The following is a 14,612-nucleotide window of genomic DNA, read 5'->3' on the forward strand; positions in this document are numbered from 1 at the left end:
TATCACTTCACTGTCCTCTCCAAGACAGACTGACAATAGGAATTTTAATAAAATAAAATAATTCATGAGAGGTTTCAAATCAAGCCTTTGCTCACCACGTACTAGCTTGAAGGAATTATTCCTAATTATTTTCTGATCTATCTTAGATGCAAGTTACAAGGAAGTAGAAAATTATGGTCTGCCATTAAATTTGTGCGTTTAAAGACAAACACACCAATGAAGCACATTGGAAGTGTGCGAATCATCTGTCTAGATTATAAAAGACTAAGGTATAGGAGCTGTCACCATGAATTCATCAATTTGTTAATACCATTAACTGCTATGGCTCATATTCCATAACCTTCACAGAACATTGTGAAGACAGCACAGAATGCTAAAAGTATCAGGGAATGATCACATGCCTTTGTCAGTCAACTGGGAGGGAGTGAAACGTTAAATACGGATAAGTAATTTAACTAGTGTTTTCCATTCTATTAATGAAGACCACCTACCACTGAGATCTCTCAAACTGCAAGTACTTAGTGTTAACGAAAGAGTTAAATTGGAAGTGTGTATATATAAATATTTATGAAAATTACCAGCATCTAAAAAAACGTAACTGGGATTGACATACTTGAGAAGCACAAATCAATATGTTCTTATGTCTTTTTTTTTGTTTTATTTTATTTTATAGGTAAGACAACATTTGTCTGTCTGAAGCTTTCTAGTGTGAAGCAGTAGTCTAAATAGAACATAGTAAATAATGTCATCATGATCATGTACTATTTTTACATCATATATTGACAAAAATATTGTAGAAGAATGAACGATGCGTAGTTCTGATGCTGAATACATCACCACAATATTCCTATACTGAAGGGTCCTCAAACATATAGGAGTTGAAGAGTGAGTCTGGACCCACGTTTTTAACATGAAGGCATTTAATAAATTTAAATTCAGAACTCACAGTTTACTTCATCACTGTTATCCCCACAGTCATTGTTGCCATCACACTCCCAGGCCTTGGGAATGCAGTGGTGGTTGGAGCATAGGAAGTCTTTGCCACAATCTAACTGTAAATCAAATCAGAAAACAATACTGACACAAACTTAGCAGCTGCCAAGCAAATAGAAAGTCAACTTATTTGTCTATGAATTTTGCAGTTTGTAAGCAAGGAGGACAGATACAAAATACTGAATACTATTCTAGCCAAGAACATGCTCCTTCCCCTGATTTTTTACTTCTCTCTGTGCTTAGCTCTGTACAGACTGGTGAAACACTGACCAATGTCCCATCTCTTACTTTGACACCTTTGTCTCCATCTTTGTCTCCCTTCACTTATTACAGGTGGTTCTGAAGAGCACTTTCTTTGACCTTCCCAGCTTACTCCTCTCTCCTCTCACTAAAGAAATATTTGTTCACAAATCTAGCTAGTGTATGTAGCAGCAGCACTAGACTTGCCTCCTGAAATTAAGCACTAGAACCTTCCTTTGGTAAAATTATTGGAGGTGGTGTTCAGCCAATTATCTCCACCTATTTATCTACTGTCCAACTATTTGTACCACTTTTTTGTATAGAATCCTTACATGAAATATGTGAGTAACTTGAATTAATGGATGTGATAATGTCAATCAGAAAGACATATCGTTAAGAAAACGGGGTGGGGGGGGGGGGGCGGGGGGGGGGGGGGGGGCACTGGGGGTTACGACTAAGAATTTCAGTATTTTAAGAGGCTTGTGCCATGCCTGAAGTAATTGTCTGTACATACTATTCCTCACTTTAGTGTAAGTTTACCAATTAAGTGATCTTACTTAGGGCATACAGAATAAACTATTGCTTTTGTATTCAGTACGTAAATAAGTGAGTAAAAATTTTGAAAAGACTAAGCCAACGAAGACTAAGTTACTGCTATCACCATTCTGACAGTATTACAAGATCCACAAAATTGGATAAGAATGACAAGGTTCGTACTGAAGACAATTTAGGTGCGTTTCACATGTTACAAATTTGAAAGCATTAGAAAACTTCAGTTTTGTGCACTTTGGGTAAAACTGATACATGTTGCAATATTAAATTCTATTACAGTTTTTACCACAATTTAAACTTCATGAACATGTTACACATTTTAGAGCATTATGTACAGGTAAAATACTGTGTTCTCTACACGAACACGTATAGATCCTTTGTGATTTCAGTTACACAGGAATTAGGCTATGGTCTAAGGTGTGTTTATATACCTAGTACTGCATCTTAACACTGGATATGTCCTCAGAGGCCCTTAAGAAAGATATTTTTGAAAACAAGGCATCGTTAGATCTTCAAACTCAAACAAGATTGCGCACAAAGCCTCTGAGGATGTGTCTAGCATTAAGAGACTAAAAATTAGGCCCAGAAGCAATCCCACATAGACTGTACCACCAATTTCCTCATGTCAAAATTTAGACCTTACAAATAACTTGAGTAGATTGAAGCCCACACACCATTAGTTCCTATATGCTTTGTAATTAAAAGTACTATGACGCTAAGAGGTATACACATGCCAAGAAAATTAAATATGGGGCAATTTTACAGTTAGTCAAGAGCATTGTCTCCAGAGATCCAGATTCAAGTCCCAATCTTAGTTTTTCGTTAACATTACAAGAGCAGGAGTGTAAATACCTGAACATTTTTTTGTGGAATTATATTCCATTCAATAGATTACCACCATATCTTTGTTCCTGTGAAATCAGGCTTTTAGCTGAATGAATATTACATACAAAAAGTGAGTTGTGCATCAGACAACTTTGAACACTGGTTTGGAATATTACAGAACAGGACAATCAGGGTGTAATTTTTCCAGCTTTTTGTGCAGTTTGAGCACTATTGGTTTACAACCACATCTGATTTTTTAAAATAAATGGTTCATTCAGTTAAATGATGTTGCTCACTTAATAACAGTTTAATCTTTTGAATTAAATAAGCACATCTTAACATACAATTTAAGATTTACATCCACAAGAGTAAAAGTATTCTATTTTTGCTGCCATACAGCCAGAGAATTCAGTCAGCTACATTCCTATCAATTCCTTCAAACAACGTAGTACTTTATTAAGCTTTAATACCTGAAACTTCACAGCTTCAAAAACTATAAATGAGAAGATAACTATCAGCACTGTAGCAAGCCTTACAATATAAGAAGTGAGTCAACTGAAATAAATAATATCAGATGTTTACTCCATCTTGTGACCTAAAAATTTGGTGTGATGCCATACATTTAACAACTTGAAGATATAAGAACACTGAGAAGAGTGTGTGTGTGTGTGTGTGTGTGTGTGTGTGTGTGTGTGTTGAATACAGGCTGTGGCGTAATCTGTTAGTGTAGCATGAGCTTAGGTTAAGCAGAAATTCATCAAATTGGTTGATCAGGTAAAGCAGATTCACTTAACCCTAAACTTCCAAGATACCAAAACCCAATTCTGTATCAGGCACTTACACCTCAGATACCAAAACTTATCATGCATGACTATTACAGAGCGATATTAGACTAAGTTTATCCACAGCCAAATATGGTCAAAAATGTAGTATATATTCTGAAGGATTTCAACTTTACTATTCTTCAAAAATCAAGTATAAAATGCCACGCCTATTAGGATGAACTACGTAAAATGGATGTTTATTGTGTTTCTATACAGGCTTATTTTTAATTCTATACTTCCCACCACAAGGAAGACACTTGCAGGATCTGTTGGATGGAATGAACAGTAACGAGTGTACAACATGGATTGAGAATATACAGGAAACACTGAAGTAATGATGAGCAGTAGAAATGAAAATAGCAAAAAACTTGCCAAAACTGGTGACATGGAGGAATTCTATCACCTTGAAAGCAGAATAATCCATGATGGACAAAGTGAGGATGACAAAACAGACTATTACACAGAATTCTTGGCCAATATCTTAAAATCTCTGTACAGATGCAGCACAGCTTTGTATAGAAGGAAATCCTGGATGTGGCAAAACTTTAAAGGAGAATCCAAGTGCAAGACATGGTGTTACAGAAAGTCACTGAAAATAAGACTGAAGAGACATGTCTCCACAGAATCAACACAGAAATGAATGTGGGAAAAATTGAAAAGGGACAGCACAATAGAATATTTTGTTAAGAAACTGGGGAATCATTTCTGTAGTACTCAAAGGAGCTGTAGAGGGTGTAATATGTAGGGGAACATGGAAAATATATCCAAATAATGATTACTGATTGAGTCCTACTCCGAATGTCACTTGAGGAAGTTTTATGAGGTTTCATCAAATCAGAAGGGAGGTGGAAAAGTAATTAGCTTTGTATAAACAAGTTGACAAACTTGACATTGTCCAGGTACTCATTTTACCAGTTTTCTATAAAAAAACAAAAGTAAACTAGTGTAATGGTTCAGTCTGTTCTATGGGCACAGCTGCTTTGTATGTTTACAATATGATCTTGTTAAACATCTATGGCAATGCATCTTTACAGTTCTATACACAGCACTTGTTTGCCTGCAGCATTTGTACTTCAGTTGAAAGCTGCAAAATAGTGCTCCCAGGATTCAGATCACCTTAGTTAGACTACTGTATAAATGTCTTAGTAAAGAATAAATGAATTAAAAATTCCTGTATGTTGCAGTATTTTTCATGGAACTCTGATGTCACACCTCTGATAGGCATGTGGTTCTCACCTCCCGCAGTGCTTGTTTCCCAATAGTAGGTTTCATTGAACACTAGTGGTTTAGTAAAGCGGAAAACACAACAATTCAGGCTAAAGAATTTTTAGGCCACATTGTGACATCTTTTAGAAGGACTGAAATTTCTGGAAGGACTAGGAAATTTGAATAAATCAATTGAATTAGCATGCAAGTGTTTCCACCCCACTATGTGAAAACAACATCTAATTCCTGTGGTAGCACGAGTGCAGTATGTTTAAAAATTAATGCTTAGTGACAGGTAAAATGCTAATTGGGGTTTCTTTGCAGAGGCTTTCATCTAACTGCTCTTTTATAATATACATATATCTCCACAGAATGCTACTCTTATATTATACAGAAGGACTCATGTAGCAGATGAGGTGTTGGTGGAAGTAAAGATGTTGGTTTGGTTTTCTTTTGCTTTAGGGTGCAATAAACAACTAAGGTCATACACACTCAAGTCAAAACTATAGAACATGAAGACAGAGCATAGTTAAATAATGACTATACATGAGTCCCAATTGACATAATAGAAGACAGCTAAAAGCAGGAACTTGGAAAAAGGGCTAAAAAAGATACCATACGGAAATGGAGGACCAAACTAAAAATTAAATGACCTTCATCATATTGCTATGGTGGATAAAAAGTAAAACATGGTCAACAGGCCACACATCATTTGCTAAAACGGCAGATAAATCAGACAGCAAATGCAAGCAGGAACATAAATGGTTAAAAAATTGGCATTCCATCAGGAAGTGGCAGACAGTTAAAACTTGGGCGCAATGTGTACAAAGTGGTGGGGTAGTACCACTTAGCAAAAGATGATAGCTACAAAGGCAGTGCGCAATACACAGCCGAGTTAAAATAAACTCCTCCTGGTGGCAGGATCGAGAGGAGGTCGTCCAAGCCGCTGGGAAAGGCTTAATAAGCCACAGCTTATTCCCGTAAAAGGAGGACCATTGGCGATGACACAAGGGACACCACCTCCTGACAGACGTCAACACAGAGATCATCTCGGGGAATATAGGTACTTGCAGGCCTCCACCAAGAGTAAGCAAGTGACAGTTTTCCTGGCTCCGGTGCACTAAGGGATGGGCGGTGTACATTGCACAGACACTGAAGGGCACTGACCGAGTCTGAGCAGAGGACACAATTGAAAAGTCTGTGTCGTTGGATGTACTCTGTGGCCTGATACAAGGCGAAGAGCTCGGCTGTAAATATTTAGGAGTGTGTCGGAAGCCGATATCAAAAGAGACAGTTGCCAATAATGAAGGCAAACCTGAGCCCACACTCCGTTCGAGAGCCATCACTGTATACAAAGGTACTATCGGGAGGTTCCACATGAAGGTCGTGTGAAACTGAAGGCAATAGACCGAGGCTCCAGTGGTGTCCTTAGGAAGTGAATGAAGGCTCAGATTAACATGGGTCACTTCACGAAGCCAAAGTAGTGAGAAGTTAAGCCGCCATACCAAGTGTTGAAAGCGGACTCCAGGAGGGACAAGTCCTATACTGACGATCAAAGGAATCGAAGGAGAAACAAGATGGGGGGCCACACATGACAAACGGCATGCATACCTGCTGAGGAGAAAGTCACAGCAGTAGGACAGAGGCAATTCAGCACCTCAACCGGGCTGGTGTTGGTTGGTTTGGTGTATAAAGGGACCAAACTACAGGGTCGTCAGTCCCATTTTCCTGACACCAGCAAGGCTCAAGGTACATAAACACCCAACACTACACTTAAAATGAAAATGAATGGAATGAACAAAAAACAGGGGAAACATACACCACAAGGAAAAGCAGAAGGTATTAAAACCATAGAGCTTACGGTCTGGGTAGGATGATCACAATAATACAATGAGGATGAGCCAGCCACTCTGCAACACATTAAAATGCCCACCCCAGACAGACAAGTGGGAAAAGACTACAACAACAACAACAACAACAACAACAGTGCAACAGAGTTAAAATGGATGAAGGTGGCGACCTCAGAGAGAAGGCTAAATGCCCACCCTTAGATGGTACAAAAAAAAAAAAAACCCTCATGAATAAAATGTAAAACTTAATCTGCTGTTGAGCAGATTGTCATCCAACACTGAAGGTAGGGCGCTAGGAAGGCTAAAAGCCTGCTGCAGAGCAGCAAAAAGTGAGCAGTCCAGCAAGACGTCAACAAGTCATATGTGAGCCATAGTGACACCAAGGTTGGTCCTCACAACACAGGAGGTACACATGTGTTAGTCACATATGTCCAACATGGAGCCAGCAGAGAACCAGGTCCATTCACGTGTACACCTAAGCTGAAGCTTCGCATGAAACTTTCACATGGTCCTAAGGACTCTGTTAAACCCACAGCTCTGCTGTAACTTCCTCTCGATTCTTGACATGTACCAGGACCATGAAGTGGTTTACACTGACTGCTCAGTGGCTGATGGTCACGTTGGCTTCGCATTTGTTCATGGAGGACATATTGAACAGCACTCCTTGCCAGACGGCAGCAGTGTTTTCACTGTAGAGCTGGCGGCCATTTCTTGCACTCTTGAGCACATCCGCTCGTGCCCTGGCGAGTCGTTTCTTATCAGTACTGACTGCTTCAGAAGCCTTCAAGCTATCTTCCAGTGATACCCCAACCATCCTTTGGTAGTGACCGTCCAGGAGTCCCTCTATGCCCTGGAACGGTGCAGTTTTTCAGTGGTGTTTGTGTGGACCCCAGGCCACCTCATAATCCCAGGAAATGAACTTGCCGACAGGCTTACCAAACGGGCTACATGGAAACCGCTTCTGGAGATCAGTATCCTTTAACCCACCTGTGATCATTATTACACTGCAAGGTTTTTCAGATTTGGGAGACGGAATGGCATAATCTCAGTACACACAACAAACTGCATGCCCTTAAGGAGACTATGAATGTGTGGAAGATGTCCATGGGGGCCTCTTGCAGGGACACACTGGTTCTGCTCCATGGGGTCCACTGAAGCATCGGCTTTCTTGTGCAGTCGGTTGGTGGATTCCAATGCTGGAGAATGGTTGGTGATGTGCACTGACAACAGGGAGGCTGGCCGAGCTACGGCACCACTTGGTGACACCGTCGAACAGGATATTCGAGTTGGCGAAGGGGAAGACAGTTTGCCTTTGGTGGACTTCTTTGAGCGTTTCCCATTAGCTGAAGACTCAGGTGTTTGGCTGGAGGGATGGTGGATCTCTACATGGGAGTACTTGTGTCCTTTCTGGCCTACCGGTTGTGTAGCTGGTAGCTTCATCCATTGTGGCAAGAGTTTGACGGGTTGTTTTACAGCTGGATGGGGGATGGTGATGCTACCTTGAAATTTGGGCGATTTCACAATCTCAGAGCTGAATTTGAGGTTGCATGTCTGCATGGCCATGTCGTTCACAGAGCAAGGGGTAACAAGAACAGAACTATAGGTGCCGACAGGAGAACACAGGGTTTGCGACTAGTCAGCAACTTGCAAGCGACTGGGTAAGGCACTTTTTCTCATTAAGACACGAGACAATCCTGAGAGGAGGCAGCATGACTGCCATTGCAGTTGATACAGCGGTTAGATTGAAGTAGACAATCGCCTTCATGTGCATCCCTACCGCAGGTTACACATTTTGCTGGTTTTTTTTGGTGGGGTTTAAGGGCGCTCAACTACTGAGGTCATTAGCGCCCAGTCACTGTCGTTAGAGCACATGGAATCTAGTAAAACTCAAGGGGATGGGGGGACACCAGAAGGACCTGACAAAGATGCAGATAAAATAAGTAAAAAGGTTAGATGTCCTTGGACAAGCCAGTCAAAGTTATAAAATGCAGAATACGAGCAGCTGCTCGAGCGTCATCAGCTAAAACATCTGGTAAAGTAGATGGCAGGGACAGGACAACATGAAATTGACTAAAACGGGGATACGACAATAAAACATGGCGCACTGTTAATGCCTGACCACAAGGGTACTGCGGGGCTGGGTCACCGGAGAGCAGGTAGCGGTGGCTAAACCGGCAATGCCAATATCCGCAACCTGGTCAGAAGAACCTCCTCTCGCCGAGATGGTCGGGAGGATGTTGTCCAAGCAGTTGGGAGCGGTTTTACTTCCCGGAGCTTGTTTCCTTGGAGGGATGACCAAGCATCCCACCATAACGACAAGCCTCTTACATACGTCCCCACGAATGTCAGATGACGGGACACAATGGGAGGCTGGCCGAGGTAGGAGGACTGCAGCCTTGGCTGCAGCATCAGCAGCCTCATTCCCAGGCACTCCTACATGTCCGGGAACTCACAGAAAGCTGACAGGAGAACCATTATCAGCGAAAGAATGGAGGGACTGCTGTATCCGTTGAATCAAGGGATGGACCGGATAGGGAGCGCCAAGGCTCTGAAGAGCACTGAGTGAGTCAGGGCAGAGTACATACGATGAATGGAGGGACTGCTGTATCCGTTGAATCAAGGGATGGACCGGATAGGGAGCGCTAAGGCTCTGAAGAGCACTGAGTGAGTCAGGGCAGAGTACATACGATGAATGGCGGTGGCGGCGGGCATACTGAACGGCCTGATGGAGAGCAAAAAGCTCGGCCGTAAAGCTGGAACATTGGTCGAGGAGCCGGAATTTAAAGGTGGTGGCCCCGACGACAAAGGCACAGCCGACACCATCGTCAGTTTTGGAGCCATCGGTGTAAATAAAGGTGTGACTGGCAAGTCGAGCACGAAGTTCGACAAACCGTGAGCAATACACTGCAGGCGGAGTACCCTCCTTCGGGAGTGAGCTGAGGTCGAGATAAATATGAACCGGAGCCTGGAGCCAAAGTGGTGTCGGGCTCTCACCCTCCCTGAAGGTGGTAGGGAGGGCAAAATCCAATTGTCGAAGCAGGCGACGGAAGCGGACTCCGGGGGGGCAGCAGGGCAGACACATACAACCCGTACTGACGGTCGAGAGAAGCGGCGAAGGACTGGTAAGAGGGGTGGTTGGGCATAGACAACAGCCGGCAGGCATACCGACACAGCAGTACGTCGCGCCGGTAGGTCAATGGTAATTCGGCAGCTTCAGCATAAAGACTCTCGACAGGACTAGTGTAGAAGGCTCCGATCGCAAGACGTATCCCCCGATGGTGGATGGAGTTGAGCCAGCATAAGAGGGATGGCCGAGCGGACGAGTAGACGAAGCTCCCATAATCCAGCTTCAATCGGACTATGGACCGGTACAAGCGAAGCAGGACAGTGCGATCCACTCCCCAAGATGAACCGCTAAGAACTCTGAGGACATTAAGGGAACGTGTACAATGGGCCGCCAAATAAGAGACATGCGGAGACCAACAAAGTTTCCTGTCCAACGTGAGCCCTAGAAACTTAGTTGTTTCCACGAATGGGAGAACAACGGGACCAAGATGTAAGGATGGCGGAAGGAACGCTTTATATCGCCAAAAGTTGATACAAGCCGTCTTCTCTTCAGAAAACCGGAAGCCATTTGCCACGCTCCATGAGTAGAGGCTGTCTAGACAATGCTGAAGGCAGCGCTCCAGGAGGCATGTTCTCTGGGCACTGCAGTAGATCGCGAAGTCATCGACAAAGAGAGAGCCTGAGACATTAGGTGGAATGCAATCCATAATTAGATTGATCGCGATGGCAAAAAGGGCTACGCTCAAGACGGAGTCCTGAGGCACTCCGTTCTCCTGAATGAAGACGTCGGACAATACGGAACCCACATGTACCCTAAACTGTCGATCCGTTAAAAAGGAATTGATAAAAAGGGGCAGGCGACCGCGTAGGCCCCACCTGTGCATAGTGCGGAGGATACCTCCTCTCCAACAGGTATCATAAGCCTTCTCCAAGTCGAAGAACCTGGCTACCGTTTGGCGCCTTCGCAAAAAGTTTTTCATGATGAATGTCGACAAGGTCACAAGGTGGTCAACAGCGGAGCGGCGGCGACGAAAGCCGCATTGGACATTAGTAAGTAGCCGTCGAGATTCAAGAATCCAGACTAACCGAGCATTAACCATGCGCTCCATCACCTTACAGACACAGCTTGTAAGAGAAATGGGGCGGTAACTAGAAGGAAGGTGTCTATCCTTCCCGGGTTTGGGTATAGGAACAACGATGGCGTCACGCCAACGCATTGGGACCTGACCTTCGGTCCAGACGCGATTGTAGGTACGAAGAAGGAAGCTTTTGCCCGCAGGAGAAAGGTGTGCCAGCATCTGAACGTGAATGGCATCTGGCCCCGGAGCAGAGGACCGGGACAGTGCAAGTGCACGTTCGAGTTCCCGTATAGTAAAGGGGGCATTATAAGTTTCCAGATTCAGCGAGTGGAAGGAAGGTCGCCGAGCCTCTTCTGCCTCTTTCCTGGGAAGGAAGGCAGGGTGGTAATGAGCGGAGCTTGAAACCTCCGCAAAAAACCGGCCGAAGGCGTTGGAGACAGCCACAGGATCAACAAGGACCTCATTACCTGAGGTCAGGCCAGGTACCGAGGAGTGGGCCTTAATGCCCGACAGCCGGCACAGGCCACCCCAAACGACGGAAGAGGGAGTCAAACTGTTAAAGGAGCTGGTGAAAGAGGCCCAACAAGCTTTTTTGCTGTCTTTGATGACTCTACGGCATTGCACTCTGAGCCGTTTGTATTCAATACAATTCGCCAACGTAGGATGGCGGCGAAAGGTGCGTAAAGCACGTCGTCGAGCACGGATACTGTCTCTACAAGCTTCGTTCCACCAGGGGACGGAAATGCGACGTGAAGAAGAGGTAGTATGAGGAATGGAACGTTCGGCAGCATTGATGATAACAGCCATGAGGTATTCGACCTGACTATCACAACTGAGAAAATCGTGGTCCGGAAAGGTCGCCAGGGAGGAGTAAAGTCCCCAGTCAGCTTTTGGTATGTTGCAGCTCGAAGGGCGTGGGGATGGGGTGTGGTGCAGGAGACGAACGACACAGGGGAAGTGGTCGCTTGAATAGGTGTCAGAAAGGACATACCACTCGAACCGACGGGCAAGAGTGGTAGAACAGATCGAGAGGTCCAAGTGGGAGTAGGTATGAGTAGAGTGAGAGGAAAGTCGGGGCACCGGTATTGAGGCAGACAAGATTGAGATGGTTGAAGACATCCGCCAAGAGTGAGCCTCTTTGACAGGATGCAGGAGAGCCCCAAAGGGGATGATGGGCATTGAAGTCGCCAAACAATAAAAACGGCGGGAGAAGCTGAACAATCAGGTGCATCACGTCAGCCCGACTAACAGCAGATGACGGTGGAGTGAAGATTGTACAAACTGAAAAAGTAAAAGCAGAAAGAGTAATACGGACAGCTATTGCTTGGAGTGGGGTGGTCAATGGGATGGGATGGTAATAGACATCGTCCCGAACGAGCAACATGACCCCACCATGAGCTGGGATACCGTCCACAGGGGTGAGGTCATACCGCTCCGAGGTATAGTGGGTAAAGGCAATACGGTCAGTCGGGCACAACTTGGTTTCCGGGAGACCAAGGACGAGCGGACAGTGCAGGCAGAGGAGCAGTTGTAATTCCTCCCGATTAGATCGAATACCTCTTATGTTCCAATGTAACAAGGCCATCGCTAGTCAAAAAGTTGGGGGAACGAGACGGGGGAAGAGCTGGTCACCTCGACGGCCGCGGAGGGCCAGGTTGCGAGGGAACAACGCTACAACCGACGGGAGGCGGATCCGGTTCCATCGAGTCGCTGCCAGCTGCGGCCGCTGTCCCTGGTTGTGTAGGAGGGGCAGCATCATTTGCCGACGAGAGGCCAGCTGAGCGCCTGGCAGCAGAGCGTCCCGGCGAAACTGAGGACGGCCGGGAGCAGCGACTCACGGATGGAGCGTCAGACGAAACGCGCCGGGGTGGAGAGGGGGATAGAGACTTCTTCTTGGAGGCCTTCTTGGAAGGCCGAGGAGGCACAGGGATGGTGGGCTGGACCCGAAGAAGGTCCTCACGCGCGGGGCCCGTTTTGGAACGCCGGACCTCGGAAGCTGGGGTCCGGAACATTTCCCCGATGGACGCCTGAGAAGAGGATCGCTTCTCAGGTGGCGGGGGAGAGGAGGAGGAGGAGGAAGGGTGGCCCCTGGGGCAGAGGGGGCGGGGGCCACGGGGGAGGAGGATTTGGAAGGGAGGGATTTGGGAGGCGGAGGCAGAGCCCCCTGATGGGCAGAGGAGGCAGAGGGGGGACAGGATAGGGGTGAGGATACTGCGGAAGGAGTGGACACAACTGAGGCAAACTAAGTGGTCAACGGCATGGGATGGAGGCGGTCATACTTCTTCCTGGCCTCAGAATAAGAGAGCCGATCCAAAGTTTTGAGTTCTTGTATCTTTTTCTCTTTCTGATATGCGGGGCAGTCTGAGGATCTAGGCGAGTGGATGCCAAGACAATTAATGCACCGAGGTGGTGGGGTGCATGTATGTTCCTCACGAAGAGGACGTCCACAATCGCCACAAAGGGGCTCAGCCTCACACCGTGACGACATGTGCCCAATGCGCAAACACCGAAAACAGCGCATAGGAGGCGGGACGTAAGGTCGCACGTCGCACCGGTAGAACATCACCTGTACCTTCTCCGGGAGAACGTCCCCCTCGAAGGCGAGGATAAAGGCCCCGGTGTCGATGCGACGGTCTTTGGGGCCGCGCTGGACTCGCCGGACGAAATGCACGCCTCGGCGCTCCAGGTTGGCCCTGAGCTCCTCATCAGATAACCCCCTGCGTCCTATTTAGTGCCAGATGTGGGACAATGGACACTGGGATGTCCCCTAGGCGGTCGCACGCCTGGAGCGCCGCCGACTGTGTGGCGGAGGTGGTCTTGGTAAGTACGGACCCTGAACGCATCTTCCTGAGAGCCTCGATTTCCCCGAAGATGTCCTCAATGTGCTGAACAAAGAACATGGGCTTGGAGGTGGCGAACGTCCCCCCATCGGTCCGAGAACAGACCAAATAGCGGGGGAAGTACTTCGCCCCAAGCCGGCGGGCCTGTCCCTCCTCCCAGGGAGTGGCCAAGGGGGAAAGGGCAGGAGAACCAGAACTAGAAACGGTACCTTTTCTTTTGAAAGACTCGGCAGCAGAGCGACCTGATACGTGTTGACGTTTCATCTGCGAAACGTCCGCCCCAATACCACCCACTCCGAATTTTGCTGGGTGTCAACAAGGCTGAACTGTGATAATTTCATGGCCTGCCTTGATCTTTGACGACAGCACCACTCTATCAAATGTGAGAATAAGAGTGCGGATGGGCACTAAGAAGGAATCTTAGTTGTAGCTTTATATGTATGAGTGATAGCACATATCTCTCCCCCCTCCCTCCCTCCCCCCCTCCCTCCCTCCCCCCCCCCCTCCCTCCCCCCCCTCCTCGTACTGCAACATTAATGCATTACATGATACATCATATATGCCCCTCTTGTGGATGAACGCTTTTAGAGAAAACAAACACGAGGGTTCATACAACATATCTCAAATAATAAAGTTAGTGTAGAGCTGTGAAATCGCTTCAATCATTTGTAATAACCCTGTACATAATGTCCGCATACACCTCGAGCATGATGCCTGTAAAGAAAAACTTACTAGTAAATTGCAAAAAGAAAGAAAAAATATTCTTAATATGCTTCAGAGTTTCAATGTAAAACTGTCTAATCAATAGTAATTGAGATGAATCTTATTTTCAGTCTTCAGAATCTTCAGTCATCATGAAATTCTTTCAATAAATGATGAGGATACATTCCTTTCACCTTATCGTTCTTCACATCCTTCGGAACACAAGTCCCTAGATAAAGTATTTTTGATACAGTAATTGCTGTTTTTTGTTCCTCCTCTGTGTAAGTGAAGCCTTAGGGTGAGTTTTTACTAAAACTTTGTCTTTCACTTGATATGTTTTTATTCTTCCAAGTGAATTGTCAAAAGAGATTTTTATTTTCTTTGCCTTGTCCATTATATTGAGTAAGGTGTGGTTTACTTTAATTTTTAGTGATT

The 14,612-nt window shown here is 45.6% G+C and overlaps 1 protein-coding gene across 1 annotated transcript in view; it reads right to left on the minus strand.

Annotated features, from left to right (window-relative positions):
* LOC124795226 (vitellogenin receptor-like) overlaps positions 1-14,612 on the minus strand; it is a gene marked incomplete in the record, with an annotated part of 212,927 nt that overhangs the window by 181,147 nt on the left and 17,168 nt on the right. Inside the window, 1 exon segment of the mRNA XM_047259148.1 lies at positions 947-1,052.

The sequence above is a fragment of the Schistocerca piceifrons genome, chromosome 4 (assembly GCF_021461385.2).
Source record: "Schistocerca piceifrons isolate TAMUIC-IGC-003096 chromosome 4, iqSchPice1.1, whole genome shotgun sequence".
Lineage (NCBI taxonomy): Eukaryota > Metazoa > Arthropoda > Insecta > Orthoptera > Acrididae > Schistocerca > Schistocerca piceifrons.